Source organism: Diabrotica virgifera, chromosome 6, assembly GCF_917563875.1.
Source record: "Diabrotica virgifera virgifera chromosome 6, PGI_DIABVI_V3a".
NCBI classification, from domain to species: Eukaryota; Metazoa; Arthropoda; class Insecta; order Coleoptera; family Chrysomelidae; genus Diabrotica; species Diabrotica virgifera.
In genome coordinates, this window is record NC_065448.1 from 133,688,016 (window position 1) to 133,705,701 (window position 17,686).

The 17,686-nt window shown below is 34.6% G+C and overlaps 1 protein-coding gene across 1 annotated transcript in view; it reads left to right on the top strand.

Annotated features, from left to right (window-relative positions):
- Nucleotides 1-9,884: 9,884 nt before the first annotated feature.
- LOC114332084 (probable cationic amino acid transporter) overlaps nucleotides 9,885-17,686 on the top strand; it is a 208,813-nt gene continuing 201,011 nt past the window's right edge. The window contains exon 1 of the mRNA XM_050652864.1: nucleotides 9,885-10,278. The gene's annotated coding sequence lies outside the window, so the exon portion shown is untranslated. The remainder of the gene's footprint in view (nucleotides 10,279-17,686) is intronic.

Sequence of the window (17,686 nt, forward strand, 5' to 3'; positions counted from 1 at the left end):
CTGTGGACTAATCTTTGCAGACTATCTTCATCTTGGGCTATCAATATTGCGTCGTCTGCGTCGTCGTATTTTTACTTCTTTGTTTCCCATTCTATATCCTCTTCCTTTGTTGACGTTTTTGATGATTTCATCCATGATTAAATTGAAAAGCAGAGGACTCAATGAGTCTCCCTGTCTTATTCCGCTGCCTATATCTACAGGTTCTGTAAGTTGTCCATCTATTCTGACTTCCATCTTGTTATTTTGGTAGATGTTCTCAATAGTTTTTATGATATCTAGAGGGATTTCTCTATTATACAGAAGGTGGATTACATCCCTGAGTCTTACTCTGTCAAATGCTTTCTTTAAGTCAATCAGACATAGAAATGCTGGTCTATTATACTCTAGTGATTTCTCAGTTATTTGCTTTATGACGAATATTGCATCTGTACACGATCTTCCAGTACGAAAACCCTGTTGTTCATCTGCTAAACTTATCCTCTGATTCATTACGTCTTGTAAGATTTTAGTTGTAAGTTTTAGGGTAGTATTTAACAAGTTGATACCTCTGTAGTTCTCTGGCTGCTTTTTATCTCCTTTTTTGAATAGTAGGATTAGTTCGCTCGTTCTCCATTCTTCCGGTATTTTACCGTGTTTTATGATTTTGTTAATTAATGTTGTTAATTGTTCTGTCATTGCTGCTCCACAATATTTCAGTAGTTCGTTTGGTATTCCATCCTTACCTGCAGCTTTTCTGTTCTTCAGCTTTTCGAGTGTTTTTCGTACTTCCTGTGCACTTATATTAACATCTTCATCTGTGGTAATTTCTGGTGTTTCCGGTTCTAGCATTATTTGTTCTTCCTCTGCATAAAGCTTTTTTAGATAGTCAATCCATGTATCCTTTTCTATGTGTTTTGGTTCTATTAGTTCCTTTACCTCCATTCTTTGACCTCTTATAAAGCGCCATATTTCCTTTTGGAGACCATAAAAATCATGTTCCATTTCTTTCGAAAAACGTTCCCAGTGATCGTTTTTTATTCTTCTTACTACTGAATGTGTTTCGTTTCTTATGGTCTTATAATTATCGTATGCCTCTTGTGTTTTAGTTGACATGTATTTTAGGTAGGCTTTTTTCTTCTCTTTACATTTTTCCTTCACTTCTGTACAAAACCATGGAGTTCTTCGTCTTGGAAGCGATTTATTTTTATTAATGTTTCTTTCACCAAGATCTTCCTTGGCTGAGGCTAAGATATTAGACTTAATTTTTGCCCAGCTTTCTTCGACTCCGTCACTTTGTGTGATATACATGTTGCTGCTTTTTTCCGTTAGTCTTTTTTGGAATAGGTATCTGGTGGAGTCGTCCTGTAAGCTTTCGACTTTAATCTTGGTGGTGCATTCTGCTGTTTTGTTATCACATAGATGTGTTTTCATTCTGATTTTGCACAATACCAATTTATGATCGCTTCCTATTTCTGCTGATGTTAGTGCTCTTACATCCAAGATTAGAGACGGGTGTAACTCTCTATTCGACAGAATATAGTCCATCATAGATCTTTGTCCTCTAGTGTTTTCAAAAGTGTATTTGTATTGTTCTTTGTGATGGAAAAATGTATTGTTAATTCGTATTTCATTTATGCTGCAGAGGTCCGTTAGAAGGTCTCCGTTTTCATTTCTGATATTTTCATTATATCGTTGTTTTATTCCCGGAACTGTGTCATTGCCAACACGGGCATTAAAGTCACCCATAATGATTATATATTCATCATTTGGGATCTCGTTTATTACAGTCTGAAGGTGTTCATAGAAGTTTTCTCTTATGGTGGCATCCCTGTTGTTCTCAGGTGCATAGATCGCTATCAGATTCAGAGGCTTGACATCCAGTTTGACTTTTACACTAACTATTCTTTCGGAGATATATCGGCACTCTTGTACTTGGTGTACAAATTTTCTGTGAACTAGCAGTGCGACTCCTTCCTTGGCTCTTGTATCCTTTGCAACACCACTGTAAATCATCATAGAAGAACTCAAAAGGAATAATTTGAGCTTAAGAAAATGTTTATGAGTTTATTTTTGGTCAAGATATCAATATTTTAAAGGTGCGCTATGAGGCGCAACATCGGCTCGGTCAAGTATTTTTCGACGCTTTATCGATCGTAACTCGGCTTCTACGCATGAAAATGAGCCAATATGTGATACCCGTATAAAAAAAAGATCTAGTTATTTTGCAGCATCATCATTGCATATAAAGCGAGCATTTATGTTGTGGCAGCATACACACAATTGACGTGCCTTGATGATGGTGCAAAAGAACTAGATCCACTTTATATGGATACTATCCACTATCCACTGGATATCTATATGATATAGATTATATCTATATCATATAGATAATTAGACTCTAAAGCCCCAGAAAGTTTTAGTTTTACTGCCTACAAGAACAGACTTAGTACCACTATGTAACTGTAAAAATTGCTCTAAGAACTTATGCAGATGTCAAAAAGCTGAGATTCCCTGTATATCTCGATTCAGATGCATAGAACAAAAAGTTTGTAAAAATAGTATTAATAAATAATATCAACTTACTTTTGGTTCTTTCTAAAATATTAGTTTTTAATGTTTAGTGTTTAAAAAATAGAAGACAAAGTAAATAGAATTAAAGGTGATACGAGGTACAGTATGATGATTTAATGATCAGAATTATATGATGAAATTTTATTAGGCTCTTCAAAAATGGAAAGTGAAGATAACATATATATACAAAGAAATTATAATTTGCATCGAGAAGTTAGCGCGTGAATTATTGTTAATTAAAGTATAAATGTTTATAGCTTAAATGTGTTTGAAACCCTTATAAACAAATTAATGTAAAAAATTTTTAAGAAAATTATTATTTCAAGTGGGTATAACTTTAAAACAAATAAATATCAAGTAATTTAACAAACTCTGTTTGGAAGCCTATTCATGAAGCTTTAAAATAAGACCTTCCAAGGCTCATTTGCGTACGTAGAAGCCGAGTTACGATCGATAAAGCTTCGAAAAATATTTATTTTGCAATTTGCAATTTGCATTGTGCACTAATTTTACAATATTTTGAGTTGTAATTGTTGGATTTAAGTTTAGTAAACATTTTTTTCTTAGTTTTTTATCAACGAACAAATTTTATTTCAAACATTCTTTTTTATCCCTTTTAGTTTATGAGCCAGAGCCTTATAAACAATTTATAAATAATTAAATTGTTTATAACAATTTTTTGACCACTCGGATCGAAATCCACCTTCGAAATTCGTAATCAGCAGCCAAAAATCCATAAGAAACCGTTGAGTTTGTCCATCAGAATTGAAAAGGACACGGTGACCTCTATTTGGCGCCTAGACTAAATACCATAGTAGCAAATTAATAATTTAACGGGCTGGCGATAACGAGCCTGCAAGAGATGCACTACAGGTGGGCGTTTCTGTTTGAGATGCGCCAAAATGAGCTTTTTTCTGCTGGTAATATACAAAACACCAATTTAAAAAACCTAACGGCGCATATGTTAGTTGCGCATACCTAAATAAAATAACAAATTTTTTATCTAAATTCGATATTTTTAACACCTTGTACGCCACGTGAGTTGTATTTAACTCACGCCTTGTTTGGCCCAGGCGCTCAGTGAGTTAAATATAATTCACGTTAACATTGAGATTCCGAACGTGGAGCCTGAAGGCAAAAACAAAAAAAAATGTAACGGTTAATGTGTTAATACGTTTTGTTCCGTTATTATAACGTGTTTTTCTATAAGTACAAACAACAAAAATGTAAGGTGGCATGATACCCGATAAATTTGAAGCATCGAATCACCTTAATTTTTTTGGTTTTTTGGGTCGCTTTATCGTTACTGACATCCACTTTAAATTCAAATATATATTTCACTAATTTAACGTATATTTGAGTATGCGCTCAATTTGGCTTAGTAGTAATATGATGCAGTCTAACTCAAGGGACCGAATGCATACAGTAATGAACGTACATTCGTTATATTTATTAAAAAGGTTTAACTTTTAACTTATTTTCAAAACTAATGAATAAATTGTATCTGGCGAGAAAACTAATTTGGCCTACACATAGGCGCACCTCCATGATATAAACGCACAGTAATTAATGTCAGGCTCAACAATTTTTTTGATTGTTAGTATGAACTAAACCAGTAACTCCATTGCCGTTAACATTGCTAGAGAAATCGTTAAGGAAAATATAAGACCCCTTGAATAAGACAAGAGACACCTCTTTGTATTTGTTGTTTTGATGATGAATAAGTCCATGAATAAGGATTACCGTCAGTAATCAGTTTTATCAGTTTTATGAGGAGTGATCCTAGAAGTGAGTAGTTGAGATGTTTGACCGATGTACGACTTATTATATGAAGAACTAAGAATTTTATTGACGATACTCATAAGCAATGTTACTAAATCTTAAACAGCAATTCCCATTTTTTATAATCTGGATTCTTTATAAAAATTACTAACTTATATAGGGAACATTTTTTTTAATTATTAATAGATGGTGCTAAAATAGGAAAAAACTATTTATCGTGACACCTTAGGTAAATTACAGAAACGGTCTAATAACTCGAGAAATAGACTTCCAAATGGAAAACTAAAAAACACGTGTTAAATATTTTTCAAAAATTTCTCGAATGGCACTAAATGACACTGCACTCCCATCCCTTGGAAGTGGGTAAAAACAGCTTTGAAATCTTAAATAAAAAAACTATATTTTTCATTGGAGTTTAGGATTCTATATGAAAAAGTAAACAAGAATTATCTGATTTTTCTTCATTTCGCGATAGATGGTGTTTAGGGATGGATTCGAGCCGAGCCAAGCCGAGCTTTTGATAAGCTTGAGCTTGCCTCGAAATTTCGAGCCGAGTTCGAGATCAGCTCAGATTGAACTTCGAGCTACATGTTGAGCTCGTGGCTCGTGTCGAGCTCGAAAGCGTAATAATGAATGTAAAATGTAACATTCGTAATAATTTACGGAGACACTGTATATTGAAAATACATATTTGAAGTCCGAATTCTCTTCTTCTTTAGGTGCCGTGTCTGTATTTAGACGTTGGCCGTCATCATGTTTACAATTTCATGAAATCTCTCTCTATCGTCTGCTGCGCGAAATAATTCTTGTAGTATGCAGCCACACCATCGTTTAATATTACACAGCCATGAAAGTTTCTTTCGATCAATCCATCTCTTTCCCTCCACTTTTCCTTGTATTACAAGGCGAAGCAGATGGTATTTAGGTCCTCTAATTATATGGCCGAAGTATTTTGTTTTCTCCTCTTTATGATGCTTATGAGCAGACGTTCTGAATTCAGCATTTGAAGAACTTCTTCATTGGAAGTGTGCAAAACCCGCGATATCTTTAGGATTTGTCGATAGCACCACAATTCGAATGCTTATATTTTGTTTAGCATTGTGGTTTTTAACGTTCATGTCTCACAACCATACAATAGGATAGACAACACATAACATTTCAGCACCTTCTTTCTAATATTCATCGACAGGTTTCTGTTGCATAAGACTGGTTTCCAGGTCATAAAAGCCTTCCGTGATATTTCGATCCTAGTTATTATCTCTTCATCAGAGTCACAATTTACATTTAACCAACTGCCAAGGTACTTGAAATGATTTACCAGTTCTAACTCCTCTCCATCAAGAGAAAGCTTACCTTGATCTATATTAATCTTTCCAACTGCCATCCACTTTGTTTTTAAAATGTTGATTTTAAGGCCTCTGCGATAACTTGCGTCACTGACTAGATTTAGTAGTGTCTGAAAATCTTGTAAATTTTCAAAGAGTGGCTGTATCGTCAGCGTATCTAATATTGTTGATTACTTCTCCGCCTAGCCTTACCCCTCTTGTCTGTCATCCAAAGACTCCCTAAAGATTTCTTCAGAGTACAGATTAAAAAGGGTGGGTGATAAAACACAACCTTGTCGTACTCCACGTTTTATCAGTAGTTTTTCAGTACGACTGTCTCCAATTTGGATAGAGGCTACTTGATTGTAATATAAGTATTTCAGCAGTCTTTTATCGTTGTGGTCAATTCCTGCTGCCTGCAGGCAATCGAAAAGTGTATAATGTTGTACTCGGTCGAATGCCTTCTCGAATTCACAACTTTTTTGTAATAGAGCGCGCATACAAAATAGTGCTTCTCCAGTTCCTAGATTATTTGTAAATCCAAATTGCTTATTACCCATTCTAGTTTAGCACAGAAGGAATACTTGGTTTTGTATAATATGTAAAAGTATCTTAAGTGTGTGACTCATCAAACTGATTAGTCTAAAATTGCTGCATTTGGCGGGCCTGCTTTTCTTTGGTAATGTTATAAACAGTGACTCCTACCAATCATCTGGTATTTTTCCTTCGTTGTAAATTTTGTTAAAGAAATTAGTCAAGTAGGTAATGTTTTCCTCATCTAAACGTTTAAGTAGCTCAACAGGGATTGGATCTGCTCCAGGTGCTTTATTGTTTTTGGCTTGTTGTATTGCTTTTATGACTTCTGACTTCAGTATACTGGGACCTCTCTCTAACTGGTTTTCACAGGTAGTATTTGGAGCATTTTCTCGAGAAGCATTGTCAAAAAGGTCACTGATGTCTCCCATTCTTTGCACTGTTGTTCGTGATCACAAATTTTTCCGTTTGCGGTTTTAAGTACGTAAGCTTTTTTCTGTTTTCTAATTTCGGAGTATTTAAGTTTATTGTGGAGTTTGAAACTCTCATGTTTTTTTGGAGGTCTTCTATTTCTTTACATGAATTCTCGAGCCAGGATTCTTTGGTCTGCTTAATTTTTCTTTTTATGAGTTTGTTGATTTCACGGTATTTGATAATATTTCTATTCCTGTATTTTCGTCGAACTTCCATCAGGTCTAGAATTTTTTGGTTCATCCAGTAATTTTTTCCAACATTGTAGGTGTTTTTAAAGATTCTCTTACGTCCTCTAAAATCGAGTTTTGAATATCGTACCAACATTCGTTAATAGTTCTGTTTTCGTTTGGTATATTTGATATTCTGTGATTTTATCTGCAAGTCCGAATTACTTATTCGTAAACAAAAGTATCAATCGTAGCAGAAATAAATGAATTAGGAAAAGTAATAGAGCAGTAGCTAAAATATTGACAAGCTCGTTAAGGAAAGCTCGGCTCGTTTCAAATTCAGCTTGGCTCGGCTCAAAGCTTGACTAGCAAGAAACAAACCGGCTTGAGTTCGTCAAACGAGCCGAGCTTCGAGTAAAGCCAATCTAAGCTCGAGTTTGTGACCATCCCTAAGGACTGTAAACATAGAAAAACCTGTCGAAACAGATTCGAAGTCTGGAAACTAATTTTTATACTGAATGCAGTTAGTTAAAAATGTTTTGTAGAATCAGAATATGTTATTAAAAATAGGATTTGCTATTAAATATTTTAAAGTTGCTCACACCCTATTCTCGGGGTAGGGAGGGGCCCATATTTTTTGTCATTCGATAGATTTTTGAAAAATATTGAACACTTATTTTTAGTTTTTATTTAGGATCATATTTCTCAAGATATTAGACGGTTTTGCTAATTTTCCTAGGATTTAAACCGTTTTCTCCCGATCATAGCGCCATCTATCAACAATTCAAAAAAATTTCTCAAATACAAGTTATGTATTTTTGCATAAGGAATAATCAGTAAAAAAATGGGTGTTTTTATTTAATATTTTAAAATTGTCCACCAGTCCACCTCCTGTGAGTGGAATGTGCAATGTACCTCCCGCTATTTAAAGAGCCACCACGTAGACACCAAATCCGTACTTACTTTTAAGCCGATGCCGCACTGCAGGATGCTAGATGGTCGCTTGGAGGGTGGATTTTAAAGGTGGATGGTGGAGGGGCGCTGCATCCTGGACGCAGTGAAAGAGTGAAATGAAGTCAGTATCCAACTGACTGCTGAGGAATCGTTTGTTTCATTTGTTACGTTACATTTGGTTTGTTTTTTAGAATATCGTCCTATTAGAGGTAAAACTCACTCACTACACTTTTCAGAAAGTGGAGAAAAATCGACTTGAAGGTAAAAATGGTTTTTTAAATTCAACTGACTTGAATATTGGATTTTTTTAATGCAACTGCAAAGAAAAAATAAAACAGATAATTTAAGCCATGTTTCGTCACATATAGTGGGTCTTCTGGGTCCCAAATTGCCCTTTTCTTTTATACACAGTACTTATTACGCTTTCATCCGTAGCCTGGCTACCAGGATGGAATATCAAACGCCTGGCCTGGACGCCTGGCGAATTACCGGATGGTTAGATGATAGTGGAAGTCCACTGCGGCTACCGCCGTTTTGTTATTCGCGGTATAAGTAGCTGGATGGTCGCCAGGTAGGTATCTACCATCAACCATCCTACCAAACTTCCTGCAGTGCGGCATCAACTTTAAGGAAAATCCGCCCCAAACATCACAGAGCCTCCATTACACAATTTCGTCTCTATTATGTTGCGCTATGCATACCCCTCACTTGATCGACAAATGTTAATACTTCAGGTGTTGACTAGAACTATTAACGTTATGTACCTTTCCGTTTTTAAAATTTTGTTAACCGTTTTATTTATTGCTAATTTGGTTTTAGTTCAGTTACAACATGTCATGTTAAAGACTAAAGAACACATAAGACTACAATTCGATTTCGATTGTATACTCATACTTATGGCTTGATTACACGTAACGAGTACTGTGGCGAGACAGCAAACTGTTACTAGGCCGAGACAGTGATGAGGGCGAGAGATGGTTTATACGAGGCGAGTCAGTTCAGTTTCGATTCACAAAAACAAGGAGTATTGTTCTTATGGATCGTAAAACTAACATTAAAAATATATCAAACGGCTTATACCACTGCTTATACAAAAATAGATGGATATATTATGAAGAGATAAGCGTTTTCGACTATAGACAATGAATTTTAAGGAGACCAAATTTCGCTGCTCCCGATTTCTTCGGTTCATTGGTTTTTTATTTCTTACCTATATGTCGAATTTAAATTTTTTATTTTATTTGACTTCTTGAGTTTTAAAACCAACAATATTTATTTCTTCTTCAATCAATACATACGCTGCATCACGTTTTTGTTTATTTTTATACTCCAAAGATTTGAAATTTCATAAGCACGGGTGTGACTTATACAACTGAACTAAACATTATTGTTCTATCTGAGTTCCATTTGTTAGCTATTTTTGAGAATTACAAATCACATTAATTATCACAAGTCGTCTTAGTTAAACACTCTGCACAGTTAAACACACAGTTTTACACAGCGAGTGTTGTTTACACATACCGAGTGGATTGGCGAGTTTACGATTGAAGGGTGGGAGGTCGAAGACTCGGCCTAGTAAATAGAACAAGATCCGAGTGACTGTCTCGCCATATGACTGGGTCGAGTGCTCGGCCAAGTACTCGTTAGTATGCTTATACCAAACGAGCACTCGGCCGAGAACACTGTCTCGCTACAATACTGTTTCCGTGTAATCAAGGTTTTCTACCTTGTCCTACCTAGAGGTTGACTCAAACTTAACATATGAAAAACATTTCTTTCCTTCCACCTGGTGGAAGTTCAAAAAGAAGTTTGAGTAAACCTTTGTCCAACTGTGTAAATATATACATTAGAAAAATCTAAAGTAAAAAAAAATTAGCGCAATCCGCTAATGCGTTAACGAAAAAATCAACTATAAAAATGACCGTAATTTTAGGTGATGCATAACTTTTGAAATTATGTGTATTTTAAAATAAACAATGTTTGGAATGGATGTTTGTAAAACGATTATGAATAAACCATGACTAAATAGTAGGTACTGATTATATCAGTGTTATAATTAAAAACAATATTTTAACAATGTTTTAGTTAAATTCTCGTCTGCATAAACTACGTATTCAATTATTTTTTCTGTATTTTTTTATTTGTGGAACTTTCCTACTTTCGTTGCCGATTATTTGATGATTATCTTAAATCAATTGTTTTATTCGTGTAGATACTAAAACTTTTTCATCGTATCTCTATCATCGCGTAGTAACTGATGATAACCCCAACCACGTGGATGTCGCCCTTTTCAATACGACATGGGGAAAATGTGCCTCCAGTGGCGACTGCGTCAACCAAAATATTGATTTAGTAATGCAGAAGGATTGCAGGAATAGACAGCACGCTGTTGAAATGACACCAATGTTTTTAAAAAAATTGTGAAAAACGAAACGATTCGGGATTTTTCAGTAGCATGTGTTTCGGTTGTTGTATTAAAATTACAGTATACGGTAAGTTTCAAAATTATCTATGCTGCTTGTATTATTAGACATAGTGTGTTTTGTGTAGCGATAAATAGGTCGATACTGCAGGCAAAAGCTTTTATATTAGATAAATTGAAGAATTATGTTGTGTTTTCGAAATTTGTTTCTCCTTAAGACATCGTTCACATTTATTATTTTGCAAATAAGTCAAAAAAGATTAAATAAGGATCTAAAGAAAACCCAAGGTTACTTTTGGGTTGGCTTTTAAGGAGAACCATAGGCATGTTATATAATTGAATGTTTCACTTCAAATTAAATCAAAATCTAATAGTTATATTATTTTCAAAGGTTCCTTTAAATTATATTTTTCCAGACTACCATAATTATTATGGAACACATTCTATTTCATGAAGTGTGCTTTATAGAAATCAAAAAATACATTATACCGACAACTAATTGGCAAAGCTTCTATAAATCCACATACATACATACATAATCAAAAACCCCTTCTGCCCGTGGGTGTCGAGGTGTACAAGCTCTGCTTCTTCTTCTTCCTTCTTGTATGTAGGCTTTAAAGCCTCTTTTTTCTTCAATATTAGCCTCCTAAATTGTTAAATCATCGCACCATATTTTCCTTGGTCTGCCAATACTTCTTCGTTCATTTGGTGACTTATCTCGTGCTATTCGTACTATCCTATCCTCTGCCATTCTACTAATGTGTTCGCTCCACTCCTGTTTTCGTTTTGTCACCCATCCATTGATGTGTTCTACATTGCATACTCTTCTTATGTTTTCGCTTCTCTCCCTATCCAACAGACTTTTTCCTGATATTCGTCGGAGTATTTTCATCTCTGTTGTTTCTAGTAGTCGTCTCGTTATAGAAATGTCAGGTCTTGTCTCCGCCGTGTATGTCAATATGTCATGCTCCCCGCTTTACTTGCTTTGTTGTCGTACTTCCTTTTCAACATCTCCGTAACTGGTTATATCTATTCCCAGATATCTAAACCCTGCTTCCTGCTTTATTGTTTTCCCATTAATTTCGATTTTACATCGTAGTGAGTATTTAGATGTTGTCATTTGGTTTTTTCTGCTGATATTATCATATTATCATTCCGTCGGAACCCGACGAAACCTAAGGTGTACAAGCTCTCTTAAATTTTTTCTACACGCCACTCATTTCTGTCTCTTTCAACGTTACTTCCTTCAATGTTAATGTTTATTGTTGTATTGCTTTTTGTTACCATCATAACTTTAATTTTCTCGGTGTTTACTCGTAAGTTGTATTATCTGAATTCTTCTGTCTATATTGTCATGTTCTTTTCCAGGTCTCTTTTTTTGTTTTTGCTATAAGCACTATATCTTTTGCGAATACGCATACTTCTACTTTGACTACTTACATATTTCTATACCCTGTAATATATTTTTTTTTTGGCCAGCGAGCTTTTATTACTTCGTCCATCACACTTATAAACAAAAATGGGCTCAATACATCGCACCCTGTCCGACTCCATCATTATTTTTAAAGATTTTTGAAGTTCTATTTCTTATTCTTACTTGGTTATTAGTGTTTTCATAGATACAGACTATATACCGCCTTCAACAGTTTTTATTTACATTCTTTTTCTCTAGGCTCTGCCTAATTCCTGTACTGTCCACCATATCAAACGCCTTTTTCATATCTAAGAATGCTAAATTGATTTCTTCATTTTTGACTATAGCTTTTTTAATTATTTGTTGCACAGTAAAATTGTGATTGATAACAAGCTGAAAATTTGTTCATAGCTTAACGGTGTCTAGTAGGACAAACTGTGAGGTACGGGAACACTGGAACAGGGAAAGTTTTAATTGTGAAACAGTTTAAAAATTTGGAAGCTTAGATTACGACAACGCCCCATGTAGTTTGTCGCAGAGAACTTCCAGTTGATTTGTTATCCTTTCAAAAAATCAGACTGCTGCAAAAATCAGACTGCTATTTATCACCAATACAATTCCTGTCATTTGACATGTTCTTCGTGTTGGACTCACTAAAATGCCCAGTTGATGATAAATACCAGGCTGATCTTTGCATGAGCGTTTAATGAAATGGTAACAAATCAATTGAAAGTTCTGTCCGACAAAATACATGGAACGTTTTCGTAGTCTGACGTTGCGAATTTTTAACCTATTCCACAATTAAAACTTCCCTTGTTCCATTGTTCACATACATCAAAGTTTGTCCGACTAGACATCGTTAAGCTATTAGCAAATTTTTAGCTTGCTATTAATCAACTTTTTTTGGTACGCGGGATCCAGGCCTTTTAGGCATAATGTAGATTTTGTAGCGATAATTAGGTCGATACTGCAGGTAAAAGTTTTTACATATATTAGATAAATTTAAGCATTATATTGTATTCTCGAAATGTCTTTCTGTTTAAGGCACCGTTCATATTATTTATCATTTTTAAAATTAGTAAAAAAACTGAAATAAGGCTCTGAAGAAAACCCAAGGTTATTTTTGGGTTGGCTTTTAAAGAGCACCATAAGCATGTTATATAATTGAATGGTTCAAATTCAATCAAAATCAAATAGTTAAATTGTTTTCAAATGTTCTTTTAAATTGTATATTTTCAGACTACTGAAGGTATGGAACACATTTTATTCCACGCAGTGTGCTGTATAGAAATCAAAGAATACATACATTAAAAATACCGACAACTAATTTTGCAACACTTCTTTAAATACAGTTGAGTCCGCGAATCTTTACCCGTGCGTCATCATTTAAAGCATACGAAGTAAGTCTATGATAAATCGGAAATTAAAATTTACTAAACGCAACAGCAAGTGACAGTAAGTGACTAGCTGTTGCGTTTAGTAAATTTCAATTTCCGACTTATCATTGACTTATTTCGTATGCTTTAAATGATGACGCACGGGTAAAAATTCGCGGACTCAACTGTATACAAATAACTAATAAGTATTTAAAATTGTCGTATATTAATAGAGTTTTAGCCAATTTGCTTAAATTTTGCTTTAGTATTGCTTAAATTTTCTGTTCAGTTTTAAATTTGTTTTCCTATTTACGTGTGATGTTTATTATTATTAATTAAATATAAAAGTATTTTAAGTATAGAAAAATATATAAAATGCCGATTGACATTTAATTAATATACAATCACCAGCTCAAAACTCCGCCACCCAAAATTATTGATTAAGTTGGACAATCTATAACTTTCTTATTTTTACTCCGATTCTCAAGATTCTTGCATCAGTTTGTAGGTACATGTATTAATGTCGTTTGTTATTATTCCAGTAACAAAAAAAATTTTGTTTAGATGGCCTTATGCGATAGTCAATGGAAGCGTTGTATTTTCTCCTAATTTTAATAGATTCTGTGGAAAAATTGGACGGCTATAGAATAGAATAGAATAGAAATATGCTTTATTGCCACTGAAAATTTTTACAATTTTATGGACAAAGCTTACATACAGTCAAAAGAAAAACATAATATAAATAACAAATAACAACTACAATTTACTAAAATTAGATAAATCGTCAACAATGTACAGTATAAGATATAAAAGCCAAGACAAAAACAATTTATTGCAAAACATATATAAATTGCAAATTGAACATACAACAAATAAAATAAAATAGGTACAACATAAGGAACTGACAAGTTTATGCTACTGCGCATGGAACCCAATTTTCTTAGTTATTCATTAAGAAATTCTTCTATTGAATAATATGGTCTTTTGGATAGATAGGCTTTTGTCATTTTTCGGAACTTAGGGAAAGATGTTGCAGATTTAAGTTGTAACGGAAGATGATTGTACAGTTTCTTTGCGGAATATAATATAGATTTCTTTACTAACTCAGTGGATGGAATCGGTAAATAAATATCAAAGATTGAATTTCTGGTGGAGTAAAGATGATTGGGCCTTGATGGAAAGACATGAAGGTGTTTACGAATTAAACAAACCGTTTCTAGAATATACAAAGATGGAAGTGTTAAAATTTCGTGATCTCTGAAGTAACTTCTGCAATGTGTAGATCTTCTGAGGCCAAACAAATATCTTATTGCTCTTTTTTGCAATCTAAAAATGACATCAAATTGACCAGCTGTACTAGAACCCCAAAAAGGAAGACCATATCGAAGATGAGACTCGAACAACGAAAAATATGTTATTTTAGAAGATGCTAAATTGAGTTCCCTTGAGACAGATCGTATTGCATAGCAAGCTGAGGCGAGTTTCTTACTTAACGAATCGATATGAAGGGACCATTTGAGGTTGCTGTCTAAAAAAATACCAAGAAATTTTACAGAATCAACGGTACTGATCTGGCTGTTATTAAGTGGCAAAGGTTGAAGAGCTCCTTTATAGGATAATGCTACTGTTTTATTTACGTTAAAAGAGAGTAAATTAGAGTCAGACCAGGTCTTTATCGTCAGTAGATCCGAAGTTATAGTTTCATGAAGAGATGCAATAGTTGAGTTGCTCCAAGTGATACTGGTATCATCAGCAAAAAGAAAAATTTTCCCATTGATTTTTAAATTAGTGATGTCATTTATAAAGATAAGGAACAGTATAGGACCCAATACTGAACCTTGTGGTACTCCACAGACGATGTTTTTGAGACTAGAGTCAGTATCATTTGCTCTAACTAGTTGTTTCCGATTATTCAAGTAGGATTGGAACCAATTCAAAGAAATACCTCGAATTCCATAGAAATTTAGTTTTGTAATCAAGATGTCGTGATTTACACAATCAAAAGCTTTGGCATAGTCGCAGAAAACAGTGGCAGTATAAAGATTATTGTTTAGTGCTTGGTAAACCTCATGTAGTACAGAAAACATGGCATCAGTGGTACATTTATTTGTTAAAAAGCCGAACTGATTTTGTGATAAAATGTTGTTATCAACGATAAAGGACATAAGTCGAGTTTTAATGAGTCTCTCAATAATTTTGGAGAGTACCGGTAGTAAGGCAATAGGTCTATAGTTGCAGGCATCAGATTTTTCGCCACCCTTATGAAGAGGAATAATAATGGCTGTCTTTAGGCACTCTGGAAATTTACCTTTTTCGAAGGAATCATTAATTAGTGAGAGGAGGATTTCCAACACATTTTCTGTGAGATTAGAGAAAATTTTTATAGATAGTCCATCAGTACTACAGGATGATTTGCTTTTGATACAATTGATTGTTTGGATAAGTTCAGAGTTATCGACTGGTCGTAAAAAGAATGAATTCGAGACTTGTCTTGAATTAGGAAGATAGGAAATAGGATCTTGTTGCGGCAAAATTGTTGATGTTATATTTTTACTCACATTAACGAAGTAGTCGTTTAGACTTTCAGGATTTGGAAGGGAAAATGATTGAGCTGTGTGAGTTTTATTTCGAAGATCGTTTATTATAGACCAAGTCTCTTTTGCAACACTTTTAGAGCTTCCCAGACGATTTTGATAATAGGCTTTTTTAGCTGACCTGACAAGTTTTAGATATGTTGTCCTGTACTTAATGATATATTCAGTGACAGCAACATTGGTAGTAAATTTCTTGATGTATATTAGTGAACGCATATTCTTAGCTGATATGCGAATACCTTTCGTAACCCAAGGTTTCCGATGTTTTGGCTTAATAGGAATTAAAGGAAATGCCTTATTGAAGATGTGGAGAAGCTTATCTAGAAAAACACTGAAATTATAGTCCACGTCTATAGAAGGAAATTGCCACTCAGAAGTTAAGCATAAATTTTGGAATTTACGAAAATTCCGGGCGGAAAAAATCCTACCTAAACGTCGGGTTTTTGAGGAGGGTTTGCTGAAGATGTTAAACTTCGTATACACTGCTTCATGATCAGATAGTCCCGCATTAATAACTGTAGAGCAGACATCAAGGGGTGAGAAATCTGAGACAATATAATCGATTATGGTAGATGTAGTTTTTGTAATCCTTGTAGGAGAATCAACGTGCATTGAGAGACCATACGATTCAAATATGTTTGCCAGGGACACTTGGGTAGCACTAGCAGCAGCATAATTAATGTTAAAATCACCGCATAGAATTTTTCTGCTTTTATGAGGCAGGTCATCTAACAAATTTAGCAGGTTCTGAAAAAATAGTTCCACGGTAGAATCAGGTGATCTATAAATGCAAATAATGTAAAGATTAAGATTTTTATTATAAACTAAGGAAAACTCAAAGAAGGATTCACTTAACAAAAAGTCATATTTTGTTACCAGAGAAAAATCATTATTTCTAGAGAGAATCAGGGTGCCTCCATGAGCCGAACTTGGACGATCATACCTGGCAATTGTGGTATATTTTTCTACAAAAAAAGGCTCGTTAACTTCAAGCCAGTGCTCTGTAACCGCAACTATCGGAGGAAATCCTAATTCCTCCAGAAACAAAAATAATTCATCAGTTTTATTTCTTATAGAACGAATATTAATCAGAACCATGCCAAAGTTGTCATCACTAAAATAATTTGAGGTTTCTAGTCCCTCAGAACACGTCGTGTTGTTTAAAAATTTCGCTTTGGAGAGCCAGTGGAATAATAACTTCGGTGACATTCCCTTGACTTTTGTAGGTGTATAATTCGTTCCGAAGTTAGATAGGCCCTATAAGCGGCAAGATCAGCTTCCACTTCAGCTGGACCAATTCCATAGGCATGGTTAAATTCTAGAAGAACTTTTCGTAGTTCTTCAGTCTTAGTAGGTAATCCTTCGGAAGCCAAAAAGAGTTTCACGCTGGTGTTGGTATATCCGTCATAAAATACAGAAGCAGGCTGATCGTGAAGAAAAGCAAGATGTAGTTTAATTGCCTTTAAGATGTCTGGTTCCCTTAATCTTGCAAGAAGATATCGACTGTTCGAGTTATTAGTTAGTCTAACTCTTGGTGGTGTTAAAGGATCCAAATTTATGGATGGTTCCAAAGTATCTTTCTTAACAAAATTGATATGGGAACGGAAAGGCTCTTGAGATTTGCAAATTGTGATGGCCTGCTTGTCTGTAAATATATTGGTGTCTTCAACTTCATTTTTGTTGTTGCTTGGAATGGTAATTGGGTTTTCCAAGCTAACCTGGCTTCTGATGTACTTCGGATTCATATTTTCTTCAGATGAAGTCTTTGGTTCAGAGTGTGGTTCCGAGTGTGGTGATTCTATAGACCATTTAATGTTGACACCAGGTGGCCAAATTTCCTTATTAAATAATAAGTCGATAGATGGTTTGGATTTTATGCCTATTTTGAATGAGGAACCAGTTGCTGTGTTGGCGTCTTTAGGGAGAGCGTAACATCTAATATAATCCTTGATACCTAGCCTCTCTTTAATGTAGTGTACTATTTGTATAGGGGTGTATGCTGCGGTTAAGTTACTGATAACAACAAAATGACACTTATCTTCTGAAACTTTTGACTTTCTTTCTGGACAGGTTTGGAAATGTTGAGGGCCTTCA